The sequence below is a fragment of the Cupressus sempervirens genome, chromosome 2 (genome assembly GCF_028749045.1).
Source record: "Cupressus sempervirens isolate cs-2001-9-10 chromosome 2, ASM2874904v1, whole genome shotgun sequence".
NCBI classification, from domain to species: domain Eukaryota; kingdom Viridiplantae; phylum Streptophyta; class Pinopsida; order Cupressales; family Cupressaceae; genus Cupressus; species Cupressus sempervirens.
In genome coordinates this window covers 399,582,788-399,604,273 of record NC_143119.1, presented here as the reverse complement: position 1 = coordinate 399,604,273, position 21,486 = coordinate 399,582,788, and the positions used below count along the sequence as shown (strand labels likewise).

The window sequence follows — 21,486 nt, the reverse complement described above, 5'->3', positions numbered from 1 at the left end:
GCCGGCCGCATTTTGTTATTGCTCGTGTCTATTATGCCTCAGATCTACGTTTTTCTTTGCAAATCTGCTACAAACAACGGTGTCTAGGGTTTTGTCTGATTTGCACCAAGATTCTTTGTTTTCCACCATTTTTTACAACCTAATATGCAATTTTTTTTTTAGTTTCTCGAAAACAACTTTCATTCAAAACTCTCAGGTTCTTACTCGTGGTGAACACCTAATTGCAATTTCTTGGGTTTTTCGAGATGTCATCTAGGTCATTAAAATTTTTTGGGTACCTTGATTTTTGTGCCTCAATTTTCGAGCTAGCGGATCCAAAATCTGTCAATAGAGTCTTTCTAGGGTATTGAGCTCTCTTCTGGGTACCTCTTCATTTTTTCTGGGTCTTTCGATAGGTACAAAGCTTGTTTAGTTGCAAAGGGCTTTTCTACACGTCAAGGTATTGATTAAGAGGAGACCTTTGCTCCTACAACAAAGATGAGCACAATCAAGTTAGTCCTAGCCATGGCAACATAGTTTGGCTGGAAGGTCCATTAGATGGACAAAGAAGAGGTCTACACGATGCAACCTCCTGGTTTCAAGGTTGCTGGTAAAGAATGCTAGGTTCTTAGACAGGTGATAGCTCTCTATGGTTTGAAGTAGGCCCCTAGGGCATGGTACATGAAAATTGATAAGTAACGCAGTGATCAAGGCTTCCAGAGGAGTTCTTTAGACTAAAATTCGTACATCAAGATTACTAACAATGACATCATCCTTCTGGTCATTTATGTGGATGATTTGATCATCATTGGTAGTTCGACATTTTTGATTCAGGGAATCAAACAGAGTTGATGCCAATCTTTTGATATGACTAACCTTGGGCTCATACATTATTGCCTACGTGTTGAAGTTTGGCATTTGTCTTGTGGTATCTTCATTTCTCAATCCAAATATACCAAGGTTCTGTTAGACGAGTTTCATATGCAGGATTGCAAGCATGCATCTACACCCATGGAGAAAGACCTAAAGTTATCAGCCAAGTCTGATTCTCCTCTAGTTGATAATACTACATATAGGCAACTAGTAGGCAGCCTCATCTAACTCTTTGCTTCTAGACCTAATATCAGCTTTGCAGTCAACTACATCTCACACTTTATGACAACTCCTAAGGCTGATCATTGGATGGAAGCAAAGTGCATGCTTCTTCACAGATTTAAATTGGGCAGGTTTTGTTGATGATAAAAAGTGAACTTTTGGATATATGTTCGGATGGCAGTGTCTCTCTCCTCTACAGAGGGACAGTTAAGGCAAGTTGTGAAGCTGTTTGGCTTTGTTGGATGCTTGGGGATATGCAAATGTCACCAACAAACCCAACATCTTTGTTTGTTGATAATGAAGTCGTTATCAAGTTAGCACGATATATAGTTTTCCATGAGAGAATTAAGCATGTGGATGTTCACTGTCACTACATTCGGTAGCTGGTTGAAGACGGAACAATATGTTCCTGCACCAAATAAGAATGCATTCATTCTCGCCAAGCCACTTGGTCCAAATAAGTTTGTCAAATTCAGAGGAAAATTTGGTTTAGTAGATACATTAACCATTAAGGGAGGGTAGTACGATAATAGATAGTTTCTATATCTATTTAATGGTTATCTATTGTAAATATTAGAATCTTTCTAATATTTAGTTAGCTGTTAGTTATTTGCTAGCTAGAATATATTGTTTCTATCCTTGACGACTGTTTCCTAAGGAAGCATATTTTATTCATTTGTATATATTTGATTATTTGATCTCGATTGATATCAATCTAATTTTTGACCAATTACTTCTCATGATATTATCAAATGTAGATTCACAACATCTTCAACACAAATACAACTTCTCTTTGACAAAACACTTAGTCAAGTCTCAGTGAATTTTTTTTTTTCATATCTTATTTTTGTTAGAAAATCTTCTTTCAAACGATATTCACTCTATCGTCGGTAGATATTGTGTAGCTAACGGGTCCCTTCGGGAAGGTTATTGTTATGTAGCCGACAGGTCCCTTTGAGAAGGTTATTGTTCTGTAGCCGACGGGTCCCTTCGGGAAGGTTATTGTTATGTAGTCGACCGGTCCCTTCGGGAAGGTTATTGTTATGTAGCTGACGGATCCCTTCGGGAAGGTTCTTCGGAAAGTATATGTACACCATCCAAGATTATTGTAATCATCAGAAGCATAATGTAATGTCTTTGGCATATGTGAATAATAAAAGGAGTACTGCTGTTCTTGTCTATTGTTTGTATGCATTAATCTATTTACCTCATATAGTAAACACACTCTATAGTGTTTTATATATATCTTTTTCTTATAAGTGATGTCTCCTTTCACCCTTAAAAAGAACTTGCATATTCATTGCAAAATCATTCCTTTTTTTATCGAACTCAAGAAGCTACATATATAATATAACCTTTCTCCATCAATCAAGGAGTTACAACTGCCACCTGTTGAGAAGTCTCAACCACCGTACAACTGTCCACATTGGTTACAATTGTTTGTGTTTGTTATAACTTAATATTACTTGCATTGTTATGTTTAACAAACACTTTTATATAATCCAATGCTTGATCATACTTCTAGAATTAATAGCTTCAGAAGATATTAGTAAAACGATAGCATTAAACGACTTGTGATACATGCCGATACAATGAAAACAATAAATATCACATTTGAATTTGTTCCTTGAGATCAGATTTAGAATTTTGATCTTGCCATTGATAAATATCAGACTTTATATTTCTGAGACATTCCATAAGCACATTCTATACTTAAGTTTTTGTTTGCAAAATTAGATTTGACCACTAAAAATGACCTTTTAACCGGCCTTTGTCTAATTTGCAGATCATGTCACAAGGATTGAACAATTTGCGTATCTAGTTTTGTTCAACACAAATCAGATCATGTTTTTGTAATAGCAATTGTATATTCAAGAATGAAAATAGAGTTTACAATATATAGACAATTACATTACAATATTTCTAAAAGAAACAAACTTAAACAGAAATTGGAAATAGAAACTATATAAACAAACTAAGATGACCATTAAAGAAACGTTACATTATTTTAATACCCTCAATTAACGGTCATTGTTCTAACTACCCTATAGAAGACAGTCTATTGGCTTGTTGGTCACGAATGCATAGGCTGTCCACTTCTGGTGATGAATGCATAGAGAAGGTTGCTCCCTTCTCATTTAGAAATTTGCAAAATGAGCTTGCTCTAGAGGCCGACCTTGATTCTGCAGAACTTCTGGAAATGACCACACAATAACCACAAACATTCAATCTTGATGTTGGGTGGACAAAAAAAACTCCCTCCTTGGGTCTAGTTTCACCGAGAACAACTTTTAAAATTGAAATCACTATTTTGAGGAGAAATCACCAAACCCTTTTGTTGATGAGCACTACTAAGCAAAACAGATTGCAAGAAATTGCGATTTTTTTGGAGAAGATTGCTGAACTCTTGATATGATGTTGAGATCATAGATGAGACACTCGCAAAGTACTCGACAAGTTGCAAAACTTGGCTAGTTTTTGGGTTTGGTGAAATTTTATGACTTTTACTCGCACCAAAAATTTGCCGAGTTTTGCATTAAAACTCGGCCAAAATTCAAAATCAGTGTTTAAAGGCAGAAACATTGACGTAGTCAATCTCATTTCTGATTTCTTCACTCGTATTTTGCCGAGTGGGTGAAAAATAACTCTTGGTGCCTTTATATGATTATAGAACTCATTTTTGGCTTCATAGGGCGCTACCCCTTCACTCTGCCCTATATTGCCACAGGGAGTGCTAGGGATGTTGCCCTCAAGCCCCCATTGAAAAAATCTTGTGGGAAATTGTTCCAATGTGGCAAAATATTAATCTCCAATTCTAATTAGGCTCCATATAACAACATAGGAAGGCTTCCAGGACTAGACCCTCTAGTTGTACCTCTCTCTTAGTTTTTACAAGATTTGGGAAGAGGAAGATGTAATTATAATGATGTATTTACTTTTAATTTTACAGAAAATGTTTACTATTTTGTTTTAAGCAATCAACATTCCTCATAAGAATGTAATTTTCAAACTTTATACCCACTTCGTAGTTAAAAATATATGGACTCAGCTTGTTTCTTTTCTTTTCTCATTAATTGACTCATTGGATGCATCTTCTCATTGAATTTTGAAAAAAAATACATTTCTAATTAAATTTAAGCTGGTTTTTAAGTTCCCGAGTTTTTCCCAAAAACTGGCTGACTTTTTCCCCAGTAATTTTTTAGGACTTGCCGAGTTTTTGTATTTGACTAGTTTTCCAAGTATTGCTGAAATCACCCACAAAACATTTATTTAATGAGGAAATAATTATAAAATCTGCTAAATAATTTTTTGAGGAAAAAATTATAAACTTTACAAATAATTTTGAGGGAAAATTTCTAAAACCTAGAATAGAACCTCAGAATAAATTTTTAGGAAAAAATTATTTAACTTAGAAAAGCTTTTTAGGAAAAAATTATAAAACCCAAAAATGGTTTATAAGGAGAAAATTAAAAAATACCAAACATGATTTTTGAGGAGAAAAATCGACGAAAACTAGACACTGAAATATCTGTCATGATTCTTTGTGGAAAAGATCAGAAAACCTTCTTGCAGAGAAATATCCCAATTTTTTTGTATGAAAAAATCAGGGTAATAAACATGATTTTTAGGAGAGAATTAGGCAAAATCCTTTAGACAATGTATGACCAAATAGAGACATTGTGCAGAAAAAAAATCTTGATGAGTAGCTGGCACAAAATCTGAGTCAAAAACTGATTACACAAATTTCCTCAAAAATTGTGCAAAAACTAACATTTGAAACCTTCAAACATTGCATAAGAAATAACCTTCAAATTTGTTAGACCCTCAAAAAATTTGAACAAATAAATCTTCTAACTTTTTTCAAAAATTTCCAAGATATTTCACAAATGAATGTTTTATTTAAAAGTTCGTGAAACTCTAAAAACCCTTACCAGCCCACTCTAAGACCATGTAATGGCAATTGCTAATTGTTTATTCAATAATAAAAACAGAGTTAAAAATATATAGGCAATTACATTACGATATTTCTGAAAGAAACAAATGTAAACAATAGTTGGAAATAGAAACTATCTAAACAAACTGGTTGTTTCAAAAACATTATATTATTTTTATAGTTTTATAAAATTGGATGTTTTCTTTGTCATTTCAATCTTCAGATTTTATGCAACTTTTGTATTTTATTAAAACTATAAACACATTACTTTACATCAATGATAAAAATGCTCGCACCTCTTCCATGGGTTTCCTTTGTAATAAGATGATTGTATATCATACTATTGATTTATTGTAGAAGTAATTAAATTATAATCCTTCACATATAGGTTGATTCCAATCCCGTTAGTGGTATAGTCCATGATTTCATCCACAAGAATAGAGAATTTACTGATAACAAACTAATCATCTGATGAAGGGTGCTCCCTTTAATACCACAAACACATAGTACATATAGAGAAACAACAACAATTTGCAAGAACAAAAAATGGACTTCTTATTATCTCCAAAAGAGTGGAATTACAAATTTCAGAAATAGCCGCCAATATTCTGTAGGCAAGAGCCACCAATAACCACCTAGAATTGCCTTAGACAACCCTATAGGCCTTTATATAGACAATTTTTGACCACCCAAGAAGGTTCTAGAAATTTAGCCCTAACCCTTGAGGCCGACCAACCCTAGTTATTATTATTTTTCATATTTTATTATATTAGAGTCGGCCCAAATAATTTCATTTTAATATTTTTTAGGTAGCCCAACTTTTGGAGACCATTGATTTTTAACTGCAACTTCGATTGATTATGATAACCTAAGTCACAAGGTTCGAGTTCGAGTTCGACAACTATGAAGTTCGAATGAAGTTAACAAGTTTAAAAAAAAAAAAAATCGACATAAAATTCGCCCTATTTAACTTTAAAAAAAAGCATAAGCTATTTATTATTAGATGTTTATGAGTTTCATGCAAAAAAAATAATTATATGTTTATGAGTTTATTTATTATTATTATTATTATAATAATATTTTATGAATTTATTTATTAGTATTATATGTCTAGTTTATTTATTATTATAATGCTATTTATTATTAATGTTTCCATTTGATTAAATAATAATCTTATTATAAACTCTATTATTATATGAATCACCAACTCAATCCCTTGTAATATTGTTTATACACATCATATAAAAATAATAAAAATAACCTTATCATAAACTATTAAAATAATATAAACTATATTTATTATTGTGTTTTCATTTACAAATCATATATATATTATTTAGATTGGTAAACGGCCGAAGCTTTGTATTATATTAAATAATAAAAGGAATTGTTACAACAATTTCCATTCAAATGGGCACTGGTAGGAAAGAATGGAGTAAGAAAACCTCCAGTCTTGCTCGAGATTGAAGTCCTATATTGTACATTTAAAAAGGGGCTTACCCCAGTATAAATATAATTTTTTTTACAAATCTATACAAATCTTGATGAATCATTATACATCATAAATACATTCAAAGCATGGTGAGTATAATACTCGAGGTAAGAAAGCATGCTCAAAGGAGTGGAAGACCAACTTGAGTGTAAAGATCAGATCAACATTTGCAAAACACACACAACTAAACTTCCAATAGGGGATGAGTAACCCGAAAAACAATAAAATACGAGGGAAAACAATAATATGCGAGGGAAAAACCAGATAACAGATTTAGAAGATTTACACATTAAGCCCTTTAAAAATGATTCTCTTTCCTTCCAATTCTAAATTGTCCTAATTACAAATCTCCACACTTTTATTGTTATTTGACTTCATAAATTGACACTATCTATTATTAGGCCTAAGTATTGATCAATAGTTGATCTAATCTAAACTGATGAAAATTGCTAGGTGTTTTTAATATTAATCTAATTGCTGCATCTAAACTAGTCACTGATATGCTGATTCTTTATACATTCTATTTTCCTACCATTCTTGAGATGAATTTAACAACATAAAAGGTTTATTATTAGTCTTAAAGGGTTCTAATAGGGTTTGTTTCATGCTATCCTCCTTTTGATTATTTCTAACCTTATGATTATTGATCTAGTTTGCAGAATTAATGTATATACTTTCTTGTAGTCATTAATTGCTGTAGCTATACAATCTCTTCATTAATTTAATTTCTATTGTTTTATAGTTTGATATCCTCTATTACTAATTACTGGCCTTGATTTCTGCCTTAATTTGTTACCCCTGTCTGAGGATAGGATCCAGACCCTAATTTAGCTTGCATTGATTTTGTTCGTGAAGCTTTGTAAATTTAATGATTAATTCATAGACTAAATAAAGAAAACAGGATAACCAAATTTCTTGACCATAATACTGATACTACATCTACCATCTAGCTGTAGACAAAGAAGGAATTGTAAACCATTCCATATCTCCAAATATGTTTAATATTTTGTAAATCTAAGCTCTAACCATCTTCAACAAATGATTAGAATTGATGCAGGAGCATCGAGCTTGGATTTTGGTGGCGCTATGATTTTCATGGTTAGGGATGTGTTGGAGACACATTGGGGAACCTTTCCTCATGATTGCATAGAGATTGGATGGATTGAGTTGAAGTTTGAGCTGTTTGTACTTTGCTGCTGGAACTGTGTTTTATGGTTTCTGGGTGCTTGTTGCAGGGCGTGTAACTAATTTTTCACAATGAGTTAGAGGTTGCGCTTTTCAGGGATTGAAGAGGGCCTAGAGTACTATCTATGGTCCAAGGTGCAAATTCTAATTCCTTATATGTTGGGAGATATGCCAATTCTCTTGGAATATCGATTTCTGACAAACTGCGCAATGGGTTTCTGTATGTGACTTTCAGGATGGATGCACACTTTTCCTTGAGGAATCAACCTTTGCACACTTAAGGGGTTGTAGAGGATCCAAATTACTACCTACGGTTCAAAGCACGAGTTCTAATTCAATCAGAGCTAAGAGATATCGCGATTTTACTTAGATATCGATTTTGGGCATTTAATTTCTGTTGGAGGCCGACTTGTGGCATTTAATTTATGTATGGGCATTTAATTTTTGTTCTAGGCTGACTTGTGGCTTAGTTGGGTATAAGTAGGGGGTCTTTTGGAGTCTTTATTCATTCATTCATTTGGAGGAGTGAATGTGGGAGCAACTGAAGGGCGAGTTTTCCTAAGTCTGTGGATAGAGCGCTGAACGTGAGGTATTTTACAGTAGGATTGTGATGAAGTTGCGAGTGTGTGGACAGAGCGTCGAATGTGAGGCAATTTACACTTGGATCTTGGAGAAGAGCTAGGGCTGCGACTAGAAAACAAGGAGGTTGCTTGGTGGGCTTGCGAGCACAAGTTTAGATTTCCTTGGTGGTTTCTTCTAGATTGATGTTATGTCACAGATCTGGGCTAGCTGGGATAGTGTTTGGGTTGGATCTTGAGGGATCTTGCAGCACTAATTTTGTAATTGCTATTTGTATTTGGCCCTAACTTGGAAGGCCTTATAGTCGGGCATATTGCATGTAACTAGTTATATTTTATGAACAGATTATCGTAATTGGTATCAAATCTTGCATTGTTGCTTCTTGTTGTTGTGTTTCCGCTGCGTGGTTATATTGTTGGGGGCTAGGACATCTCCTCTGGGGATTCTCGAGCCTTGCGCTGCATCAGGTGGTATTAGAGCGAAGGTTGTTCCTGAGTGTGTAGACAGATCGCTGAAGCTGAGGCAATTTGCACCAGGACTTGGGTTGGAGAAGTAGATCTGAGTTGATTTTGATCTGTTGGTGGATTTTCTTTCTGGAGTCCTACAGCTCTTGGTTGCAAGGTGGCAGATTGTGGTTCTAACTTGCAATTGCAGAGGGCTTGTAGATGGATCGATGGATGTGAAGATGGAAGACTGATTTTGTTGAGGCACGATCGTAGAGAGTTTGTGGATTGCAGATCCGTGGTCCTAGACTTGTGATTTGGTTCCTAATTGTTCATGAGAGGTGGCAGGTTGTGATCTGACTTGCAAACAATTCAGTTTTGTCACAAGGAGTGTAGGAAGGATTTGTTGTAGAGGGTTTACGGAGATCTTGGGAGATGGCTCCGAGAGGATTGGACCCTGAGATGATTGCGAATCTCCATGATGTGGTGGAGAAATTTTTTTCTAAGATGTCTACTCGGGTTGAAGCTAGTTTGGCTGATCAAACTAAGAAGGTGGTTGCTCAGTGTGAAACTAGTTCGACTGATCGAGGTAAGGACAGGATGAGGAAGGCATTTCGTAGATGTTTGTGGAGCTGGAGTCTACCGATCCGGAAGAGAGTTGTTTGGCCGGTTAAGAGACTTGTTTGTGAGAGAAGATGGCATAGCAAGGTCGAGGTGGAAGAGGTTGGTTTTGTTGATCAGTTTGTGAAGTCTGATACATAAGTTTGTAAACCATTCCATATCTCCAAATATGTTTAATATTTTGTAAATCTAAGCTCTAACCATCTTCAACAAATGATTAGAATTGATGTAGGAGCATCGAGCTTCGATTTTGGTGGAGCTATGATTTTCATGGTTAGGGATGTGTTGGAGACACATTTGGGAACCTTTTCTCATGATTGCACAGAGATTGGATGGATTGAGTTGAAGTTTGAGCTGTTTGTACTTTGCTACTGGAACTATGTTTTCTGGTTTCTGGGTGCCTGTTGCAGGGCGTGTAACTAATTTTCCACAATGAGTTAGAGGTTGTGCTTTTCAGGGATTGAAGAGGGCCTAGAGTACTATCTATGGTCCAAGGCGCAAGTTCTAATTATTTATATGTTGGGAGATATGACAATTCTCCTGGAGTATCGATTTCTGACAGATTGTGCGACAGGTTTCTGTATGTGACTTTCGGGATGGATGCACACTTTTCCTTGAGGAATCAGCCTTTGCGCACTGAAGGGGTTGTCGAGGACCCAAATTACTACCTACGGTTCAAAGCACGAGTTCTAACTCAATCGGAGCTAGGAGATATCGCGATTTTACTCGAATATCGATTTTGGGCATTTAATTTCTGTTGGAGGCCAACTTGTGACATTTAATTTATGTATGGGCATTTAGTTTGTGTTCTAGGCCGAGTTGTGGCTTAGTTGGGTATAAGTAGGGGGTCTTGTGGAGTCTTTATTCATTCATTTGGAGGAGTGAATGTGGGAGCAGCTGAAGGACGAGTTTTCCTAAGTTTGTGGATAGAGCGCCAAATGTGAGGCAGTTTATAGTAGGATTGTGATGAAGTTGCGAGTTTATGGACAGAGTGTCGAATGTGAGGCAGTTTACACTTGGATATTGGAGAAGAGCTAGGGTTGTGGCTGGAAAACAAGGAGGTTGCTTGGTGGGCTTGTGAGCACAAGTTTAGATTTCCTTGTTGGTTTCTTCCAGATTGATGTTATGTTACAGATCTGGGCTAGCTGGGATAGTATTTGGGTTGGATATTGAGGGATCTTGCAGAACTGATTTTGTAATTGCTATTTGTATTTGGCCCTAACCCGAAAGGCCTTACAGCCGGGCATATTGCATGTAATCAGTTATATTTTATGAACAAATTATTGTAATTGATATCCGATCTTGCATTGTTGCTTCTTCTTGTTGTGTTTCCGCTGCGTGGTTATATTGCTGGGGGCTAGGACATCTCCTTTGGGGATACTCCTGCCTTGCCTTGCATCAAGAATGTATATAAAACTTATGATTATATTGATAAAAGAAGTATTTACAATCAAGACTCCATCAACGCAATCTAAAAACATCTGCAACGGGACCAAAGGGAAGGGGGTCAAAACAAAACTTGGAAGACCATACAAAAGGACCCAGAAGAAAAGGGACAGCAGCAGACCAAGAACTTAAAGCAGGAAAACAGGAAAGACCGAAACCCAGACACCCAAGACATAACAAAGGAAGAACCTAAAACATAACTACACAGCTAGCATCTATATAGACAAGAGGTGAAAACCCAAACTAGACCAAAAAAACTAGCCAAACACTCATATCTAGACCTCATCCTTATTAATACAAACCATGATAATCTCCAGGGCTTCCTCACCGTTTGTCACCGAGCACCCAATTGGGGAAAACGAAGGCAGTCTAATCTTTGCTAGATTTGAATAGGTTAGGGAGGATAAATTCCAGATTCTCTAAATTGTTCAAATCTACCTTTGGGTCAATGTAAGATGAAAAAAGATATAAATAACTCTGAAGCCAATCCACATTTCCCTCCTCCACAATGCCTCACTACTGTAGCAAAAATTGGATGTTGGCTTCCATCTTCGGCCAGCCTTGGAAAAGGAGGATGTTATCTCTGATAGTCAGAATAGGACGTCGGAACACCTTGGCTAAAGCCAAACTCCTTGGAGGATGATGCCTATAGACCTTTGGTAGAGGTATCCTTTGCTCTTGATTGATACTCAGTACCGCTTCCTCTAGCCCCATTAGCCAAGTAGGGTTAAAGATATTGTGGCAGAGGCTTATAGTTTTTGTTTGTCCTATATTGGTCCTAGCTAGGTAGGCGATAAACGCCCCAATAATGGAGCTGTTCGTTCGTCATGTGGAGTCGTAGTTAAAAACATGCTCGCCTAAAATCCTACTCACAACAACCCTAGACAAATCATCTACATTATTCAGAAGCCTATTCCACCTCTCGGGTTTGACGTTGCCCCTAAACGCTATAGTCCTTACCTCTAAAGCATGAAAGACAACCACTGCAGACTCCATTTAAGAATGATCTGAGCTAACCTTAGGGATGACATCGACACAAAGCAAACATAGAAAATGACCCCTAAAATATAAGGATAGAAGTTGAAGCCTCTAGAAGGCAAAACTCATGACAAATTAATATTAATTGTTTGATTTCGGTTTCCCTTTAGAACACGCCATGTAATGATACTAGTAATCATGATATATTAAGCTTCTTAAAGTTTCGCTGTTAGTTTTTTGCTATACTTTATAGAATTTAGTGTTTTGGTTTTTAGTTTCCAACTAATGTATAAGTGGATCCTTAATACATGGTTTTTCTTTTTAATCTAGAAATATTGATTAGTCTAAGAGCTAATGTGCCTAATCTTTTATTAAGTAATCTAGTGGGTACTAGACTTTTATAGCATTATCATATATAGTTTTGAATCTTATATAAGAGTGTAGCCTGGAAAAATTAGGTCAGTGTAGATGAGAGATAGGTGAACACCCTCTACTCCTTTGTTGGCTAGTTCATCAGCCTTTGTATTGCCTTCATGATAAATATGTTGAAACCTTGTTTCTTCAAACTGATCTATTAGACTTAACACCTTTTCAAGCTTGGAGTTCAAAACCCAATTTGGTGTCTGATGTTTTCTAATGCATTGATGACAATTTGAGAATCTCCTTCGATGATTAGTCTTGTGAATTTGTTATTTAAACTTAGTTGAAGACCTTCTTGTACAACTTCCAATTTTGCTATATTATTTGAAACAGTACCCAAGGGTTTAGCTCGTTTGAAACAATTTTTGTTTTTGGTAGGCCAATCATTGAGTTGATTGTGAGATCAACTGATAGAGGTGAGGTCCAATCGAGTTTATGTTTAAGCCAATACCAACCTTTTTGACCGAAAAAAATTTCAAAATATGTTCAAAGGTTTCACAGTTCTCTTTGCATAAACAACATCTGGAAGAACCTTCAAAATCCATTTTTGTAAAACGATCTGCAGTTAATATCCAATTTTGGGAGGCTGCCTATAAGAAGATGCCAACCTTTGGTAGGCAAGCAACATCCTGACAGAGATCTAGAGGAATTTTAAGATTGTCCCATCTATTTGAATTGATTATGTTATTATATCCTAGTTGTACTTGTATTTTCCATTTTTGGATGCACCTTGGATAATTTTATCTACTCTATCTTTATGGTTGAATATTCGTTCTTTGAGAATATTTGCTAGGCTTACTTTGTCTGCAAGAGAGATGTCTACAGTCTCCAGACTTTTCCATTCTCATATCTCTTCCTCTTCAATCTTACTGAGATTTTTATAATCGGATACCTTCGATTCCCAAATGCTTGTCAGCTTATTTATGACAGTATGAGGAATGTTTGGAAGGAGAAGAGGTAGATGCCCATCCCAAGAATCTTCCCAGAAGAGTGCCCCTTCCTCTCTACCTAGGTCTCAGGTTAAATGATTGCTAATTAAGGGCCTGCATTTTATCATGAAATTCCAAGTTTCAAATCCTGCAAGTGGATTCCTAATTCTGAATATTGAAGTTGGGTAATAAGGATTTAGATATTTGTTATAAATAATTTTTGCCCATTTATGTTCCCTTTCTTGATAAACTCTCCATACAAGTTTTGCACCCAATGCTTCATTTTGCTAGCTGAAATTCTTAATTCCTAGCCCTCCTTGTTCTTTCGGGCAATAGATCTTATCCCATTTTATAAGTGCCTTTTTCTTCTTGTCTTCTGTACCACTTCAAATTTTTTTTTTGAGTTTCACTTCCAATTTTTTTGTTGATATTCCTGGATAAAGGTAGACAAGAGAGTGGATGGGTTGGTATAGCAGAAAGAATAGATCTAATTTTAGTTTCTCTTCCTGTCTTGGTTAACCACTTACCTTTCCATGATTCCATTTTTTTGTCTTGTTTATTAAGTATGTTATCCCATCCTTTTTTATTTCTTACTCCTTTTTCTAAATGAATCCCTAGATATTTGCATGGTAAGATACCCTTCTTATAACCCATTTGATTGCATATATAGTCTGCCATCTTGTTTGTTGTATTAAAAAAAAAAGATTTATGACTTTTCTACATTTACTTTCTGGCCCGATGCTGCAAAATACTCTTGAATTAATTGTTTAAAGGCTACAGTTTCTTCGTTGGTGCTGACACTAGGAAGAATGGTATCATTAGCAAATTGTTGATGTGTAATATTAGGGATGTTTTCTATCACTGTAACCCCCTTAATTTTGTCATCTGCTAGAGCCTTTTGGATTGACCTTTCAAAGGCTTTAGCCATTATGATAAATAGAAAGGGTGACAAGGGGTTTCCTTGCCAAATTCCACTAGATATGTTAAAAAAGCCTTTAGGAGTTCTATTGATTAACAATGATATCTTAGGTGTGGAGATGTAGTTGAAGATACCATTTATCCATCTTCAAGAGAAACCAAAAGCTTCTAGGCATTTACAAAGGAATCTCCAATTAACTACATCATAAGCTTTTTGAATATCTAATTTCATAGACATACATGCTTCTTTGTTATTGATCGTTGAATGTATAGTTTCTTGAATTATAGAAATTCCATCCAGAATAGATCTACTTGGGACAAATCCAGTTTGTTTTTCTGAAATAATTTTAGGCAATAAGTTTTTAGTTCTATTTGCTAAAGCTTTGGAGTAAATTTTATAAATAGTGTTGTAGAGTGCTATTGGCCTGAAATCTAAGGGTAATTCTATTGTAGTCTTTTTGGGTATTAAAGCTAAAAAGGTGTGATTGATTTCAGTTAGAATGGAATCTCTATTTCTTGTTGCTTCTATTGCTGTCCATAATTCTTCTCTCAGGATGTCCCACATTTTTGAAAGAAAAATGCCGGTAAACCATTTGGCCTTGGAGATTTATCTAGGCTGAGATTAAAAAGGGCTGATTTAATCTCTTCTATCGTGAAAGGTTTGTTCAAAGCTAAGTTATCATCATCAGCTATCACTTTAGGGATGTTTCGTAGAACTTTTTTCTACTTGCCATGATATGAGTAATCATAGTTGTTTAGTAAATTTTCATAGTATGTAACAAAGGTTTTTGCTATTTTGTTTGGGTCTTCTACCACATTGAATCTTTGATTTGTTTGATATTATTGATTAATCTATTGAGAATAGTACTATTATGAAAGAATTTCGTGTTCTTGTTGTCTTCTTCAAGCCATTTTTTCCTAGATTTTTGTCTCCAAAAAATTTCTTCTTTTGCTAAAAGTTCTTCTTGTTTAGCTAATAATTCTTTTTCTGTATTGAATTTCTCATTATCCATTCCATTTTTTATTACTTCATTATTTAGATTCTTAAGCTTTTCTTCAATGTCTAATTTTTCTTTAAAAATGTTATTAAAGTGTGTTTTATTCCATTTCAATATTTTTTCTTTAAGGGGTTTTAATTTTGATATAAAGCAATATATTTTAGATCCTATGAAGTTTCCTTCTACCCACAATTGTTTTATAGTTTCCATAAAGTTACTGTCTAGAAACCACATTTTCTCACATTTAAATGGGTTCCTATTAGGTTTATTAGGTTCTATGAATTCTATTTTAACAAGATACTGATTAGAGCCTGCTATAGGCTGAATATTTGCTGTAACATTTAGATCCAGATTTGCTAATTCTCCTTTGAAGAAAAACCTATCTAGTTTTTTTGCTATATAGTTGAAATCCTTCCTTCTATTATTCCAAGTGTAGATTCCATTGTTGGTGTCTCTATCAACTTGTTTTCCATGACCCATTCCTTAAAATCTAACATTGCTTTGCTTATTATTTGAGAACCTCCAAATTTCTCTTTTATGTCCAAGATAGCATTCAAATCTCCACCAATTACCATGTTATCATTAGTGTACATTCTTATAAAATTGCCGATTTCTTGCCATACTTTTTTCTTATCAGCAGTTTGGGTTGGTCCATATACATTTATTATAATAAACTGCATACTGTGTCTGTTGTTGCTTGCCTTGCTTCCCATCCAATTACTGCTGGATACAATAGTATTGATTCCTACTATTCTAGAGTTCCATAAGATTCTCATGTCTCCTGAGGCACCATTTGATATAGTTATTTCTGCTTTCCATTTACCTAATCTTTTGCTTTACTTGTTTCCTTCTTCTTTATTTAACTTGGTTTCTTGTAGCAAAATGATGTCTGATTCAAATAGGCTTAGATTGTGTTTTAGCAGTCTTCGCTTGCTAGGGGCATTTAGGCTCCTAACATTCCATGTTATGATCCTCATTATTCGTTGGGAAGGTTCTTCCCCTTCCTTGTATTTAGGACATCAAATATCTTTTTTTGCTCCTTTACTTGTCCATTTGCTGCTCTTAATTCCTTAAGTGATTTCCTTCCTTTTTTATTTTTTTGTTTGCCACATTTTGGGGCGCTGAATCCTTCCTGGTTTATAGATAGTCCCAAGTTTACTATGATATTCTGTCTATCAATGAGATCCATACCTTCTTCTTGGTCTTCCTCCTCATCTATCATTTCTTTGATTATATTCTCAACTAATGAGTTATCCTCTTCATTAATCTCTTGCTCTGATACTTTGTCACTCTTTTCTTTTTCCTGATTGCTGTCTAAATTATCCATTATTCCAAACTCTTCCCAATTCTGACTATTCCCAAGATTCTGCTCTGTTTTTGATTTTTCTACTGCATGTAGGGGATAGTTTGCTGTCCCTTGGATTACAATAGCTGCTACTTCTGGGGGAATCAAATTTTGGTCTGCTCCACTATATTCTAGATCCATTTCTTCTCCAAATATGTCTTTCCCATTTGTAGGTGTTTGCTAAAATTTGTAGCTCTTTCTCTTTGATTTCTTTCTAATTTTAATATTACTTCATTGTGCCGAATCTGCTGGTGATATTATACTTTCATCCTTCTATATCTTTGAATTTTGGCAAGCTAATTCATCATGTCCCTGACTATTTCCTTGGTTGACTGAATTTTCTATTTCTTTGTCTGAATTGTTTTGATTGCTCTTTTCCTGTTGTTGGAAGATACTGACTTCCCCTGCCATTTCTTCTGTACTCTCCCTTGGTGGTTTGGACACCTCTGATACTTCTTATATTTTTTCTTGCTCTATTATTGTTGTTACATCCCCATGCTCAATATGGTATTGCTCACTGATCTCAACTTGGTCCTCGATATCATTCTGAAGAAGTAAAAAATCATGATTCATTCTTCTTAGTTCCTGTATACTGTCTATTGTTTCCTTCAGCCCTCTATTCTTTGTTTGGCAAAACTTGCATTCTTTTAGTTTAGATATTTTGATATATGTCTTTTAAGTTCTTCCTCATGTTTTTCTTTTACCTCATTTTCCCCCATAGATCTGTGATTTGTGTTTTGTTTATTTGTTTCTATTGATAGTTTCTACTGATCAATATTTTCCTTTTCCGCTTTCTGGCTTTCTTACTTACCCTCGCTGTCTCCTTCTTTCTCTTCCATATAATTCTTTGGTTTCTTTACTCTTTCATTCTTTTTGTGTGGCTTTATGCTATTGATTACTTATTTTATATTTGACATTTTGTAATCAATATAGAGATTGGGCTTAATGATTCCTTCTATCTTCGCTTCATACTTTCTAAATTCGAGCTTATAAATGAATCTATTTGTTATCATTTTTTTTGTTATTACATCCTTCTTCCCTTCCTCTGTTTCTATTAAAAATTTGATATTGTTGGTTTGGTTATATCCAACTTCTATTCCTAACAAATGCCCCAATGAATTACTAATTTTAATTAATGTTTGAAGGTGTTTGATTTCAAGTGGGAAATTTTCCCCTTCTATCCAGATCCCACTTTTCTTCTACTTGCCTATCCCTTATGATTAATATGTTAGAAAATAAATCTTGATTAGACGTAATTACCTTGTTATTGGAGATTGTTTTTGCTGAAGCCTTTGTCTTTTCATTCGTTCTTTTATGTGGTGGAATGTAAATCTTCCAATTTTGTGTGGGTGCCCTAACTTCTTTTTCTTATCGCTCGCTGTTGGATTTGACCTAGCGGGATGTTGTTAGCCTCTGAGATTGTGGAGGGTTTGAGTATCTGACGATTTACATCTCTTCCCTTCATGTCTGTATTGGGCTTTGGGTGAGGCTACTTCACTTGTACCTAGACATTTCTCACTTTTTCCTAGAGGAAGTTTTGTGCATTCACAGTTTTTCTTTTCTCCATTTTGTTGTTTGTGGTTATCCAGGTTGCTTGCCTCTGCCTGTTTCTACTTGAGGTTACTTGTTGCCCTCCATCCTTGTCTTTAGGGTTCGAGCATTGGGTATGATGTATAGCTTTGGTTTCCTCATTCCTTGCTTTGTACATTTTAACCATGTCTCGGAATGCACTATTCTTTTGATTCCCATCTGCGAGCGCTTGGAATTTGTTGCTGATTGGAATGTAGGGGTGCACCCGCCTTCCGCTCAGTTTCCTTGTTATCAAACTCGAAGAAGCCCGTGTTGGTGTTTTTGCATTGTTCGGGCAACTTTGTTTTACTGTTTTGCCTCTGCCATAGGGGAGTTTTTGATTTGCGCAAAATATATTTTCGCTATAGACTGCTTTTCTCACTTTCTCTGCTTTTTTCGCCATTTAAAAAAAAAATATCTCCAATATACCAAATTATATATTGATATTATAATAATAAATATGTTATCAATTATTTCAAACCTAAACCGATAAATGAAAAAGTTAAATGGACTTCCGGTAGATGACCTGAACCACGCTAGAGTAAACACAAACCCATTCTCGACCACGTTGGACGTAGCAAAACGGAGACACATAAAAATGCAAAACAACCGGAAATATAGAACAATCGTCTTGCTGTAGCCGAGCTAGCAGACACAATCGTTTTTGTCCCAACCAAGCTTCAAATAGTTGCACTTTTAGCAGACGGAAGGCATGGTTTCACAAGTTTTTTTTTTCTAGAAAACCCTACAAAGCAATTCCCTTGAATTAATGACGAACATGAATGAGTTTTTAACATTGCTTATGGGTTCGCCGAATTTCGAACCTGGAGCTGAAAATTTTGCAAACCTTGTGACAAAGATTATAATCACTTTTCGGAAATGGCACCGCCTCAACTACACCGCCTAGATGCGTAAGAACTGTCAACCGGGGTGATGGAGCACAAAATTCTAATCTCCATTTTTTATCTTGAAGAAACTTCGAGGAGAGGAAGCAACCATAAGTAAAATGGATATGCTGGTTATAAAGGAGTTCTTACTTGAATCGAAGGTTCTTACACATGTTCATCACGGGAGCTTGAAGTCGGAGGTGCATCATCAATCTGGCCTTCGCATCTAGATGGAATATTTGAAGAGGTTTCTCCTAAGGTGGATGTATATGCATTTGGTGTTGTTCCTTATGAAATAGTTTCAACTAATGAAACACTATTATGAATATGATTGAGAGATTCAACATGGAGGATTTCTTAGCATGAAACATTGATGAGTGACAAACCATTAAAGTGCAGCCCCAGAACAATGAAGGTTACTGTCAAATCCATGTTACAGAGATGCGGAGATAAGTGTACTGGCAACCAATGATTACTTTGCAATCATAATTATCAACTTGTTAGACGCCAAAGCACAGAAGTCAAAAGATACTTGATGATCTAAGATTTACTGCAGCCTACATTTAGTTGAAGAATGAATAAAAAAAAAATTACAATCATACAATTGAAGCAGCAATCAATGTATTTGCATATTGAAATACTGAAAAGACTCAGATGTCTTCAACAAAGATTTGGAAGATCCATTCATTAAGGTTTTGCAATAAGAGAAATTAGTATGATGTTTCCAGATGGACAAAGGAAATACATCAGGTCTTAAAGGAGATACAGGATGATAGACTCTCATCCAAGTCACAATATGTAAAACATATTAGAGGAAGCCATGAGAGCTATGAATCAACCATACCAAGCTCTAGTTTTAAAAGAAAACAATGGGCTCACATAGCTTGAAGACGATTGTACCCAACACTCTAAATATCTTTTGAAGAAATCAATTGTCGATCCTTATTCATGGTCGAGCCTGTAAGGACCCATTGCAAAGTTTAATATATGCAAAGGACAAATGACAAGTCAATAGTCATATTAAAATAATATGCATCCGATATAGAATCACGTCTTCAACAATCGTCCAATGGAGTATGGAAAGAAAGATTATCAAGAGAGTCTCAAAAGTCAGATTTTCACCTAGAGAAAACTGAAAGGGCTCCTAAATTATTGACCATCCACCATCGATTTCAATATCTGATATGTTTTTCTTAATGTTTGTTGCATGTTTGATAATCTCGAAAGGAAATTGTTGGAAGAGGACGTAGTATTAGTGAAAGATAATAATAAACCTACAAAACACACAGGATATCTTCAATGCCAAATTAAGAATTTGAAATTGATTCACACACATGATAAAGAATCACCATGGAGGCACAAAGTTCTAACCAAGCTGTCACAATGATGAAGAAAGTCTGGAGCAATGGAAACATGGCCATGCGTATCTTTGAAGCGATAACTCTAAAATCCAACATTTATTGAAGTACCCAATTTATATTTGGGAGAAATTTTATTGGCATCGATATATCCCTCTATTTGTCATATATCATCTAAGTTCATCCAAAGTTTGATTTTTAATAAACTTCCAAAATATTCGAAGGGAATTAACAATAGTTTTTAGTTATGAAGAGTTGCATTATTTTGATTAGGTGCCGAATGGGTGTGTCTATTCACCCACACACCTTTTCATTATTTATAAATATAAGATGTAAAATCTTACAATAGAGGGATACATAGACAATTCATATTCATATTCATATTTTAAAATTTTATATATTATGATGCACTTATGATTTATTATATTTTTCAATTGGCAAAGAAATGAATTCTTGAACAAAGCCCGTGGATTGAATTACTGAGCAAATTTATATGCGATTCCGAAATTGAAATGCAGTAGGTAGATCATCTGTAAGGAGTGTCTTTATTGTGATTTTATTTGTGGCATAATTATTTATTTTAAATTTCGGAGTTTTAAATTATTATTAAGTTGTGTCCTTTATAAATATTAATATTTATTTTCTATAAATATTTTAAAATTCCGATAAGTGGACTGGGTCATTACTGTATTTTAAACTTGATAAACATAGATATTGTGAAATATTTAATTGTTTCCATATTTATGTCTAGTTTGTCTCCATATCGCAAGAGTTAAAGTGCATCCTAGACTAGTTTAAAATTGCATTCATATAATTGATTCGTTGCATCTGAATTGTTGAAATTGTTTATAGTTTAAGTACATTGAATTTTATAAAGTTGTACGTTTCAACTTAAAATATTGACTCTGATTGCCCATTTAATTAAGCATTGGTCTTTATATTACTTTTGATTCATAATCCATATGCCGACAACTGTTTCATTTCTTTCCATTGAGGAATTAATATATTCATTTGTTGTGTTCATTCTTTATTTAAAACATTATCACATTTATTTATTAATTCGTAATTTGCAATCTTAAAGCTTTGAATAATTCTTGCCATTTTGGAAGCTTTTATTACATTCACTTTCTAATCGATTTGCTTTAAGCATCTTGGATCTAAGTGTTTTATCCAGGATCAAGTACACCTGCCTTGGTTTTGCAGAGCCAGAAGTGCAGGGAACTCGGACTGCACTGTTCAGTTCCATCAAGGTGGCCTTAACCGGATGGAGATCCCGGCATCGAGTAGGCAAGGCTTATAGGATTCCAATC

At 34.9% G+C, this 21,486-nt stretch overlaps 1 protein-coding gene across 1 annotated transcript in view; it reads left to right on the top strand.

Moving 5' to 3' along the window:
* Positions 1–21,486, top strand: part of LOC149572822 (acyl-acyl carrier protein thioesterase ATL3, chloroplastic-like) — a 140,759-nt gene that overhangs the window by 69,570 nt on the left and 49,703 nt on the right. The gene's annotated exons all lie outside the window — the stretch shown is intronic.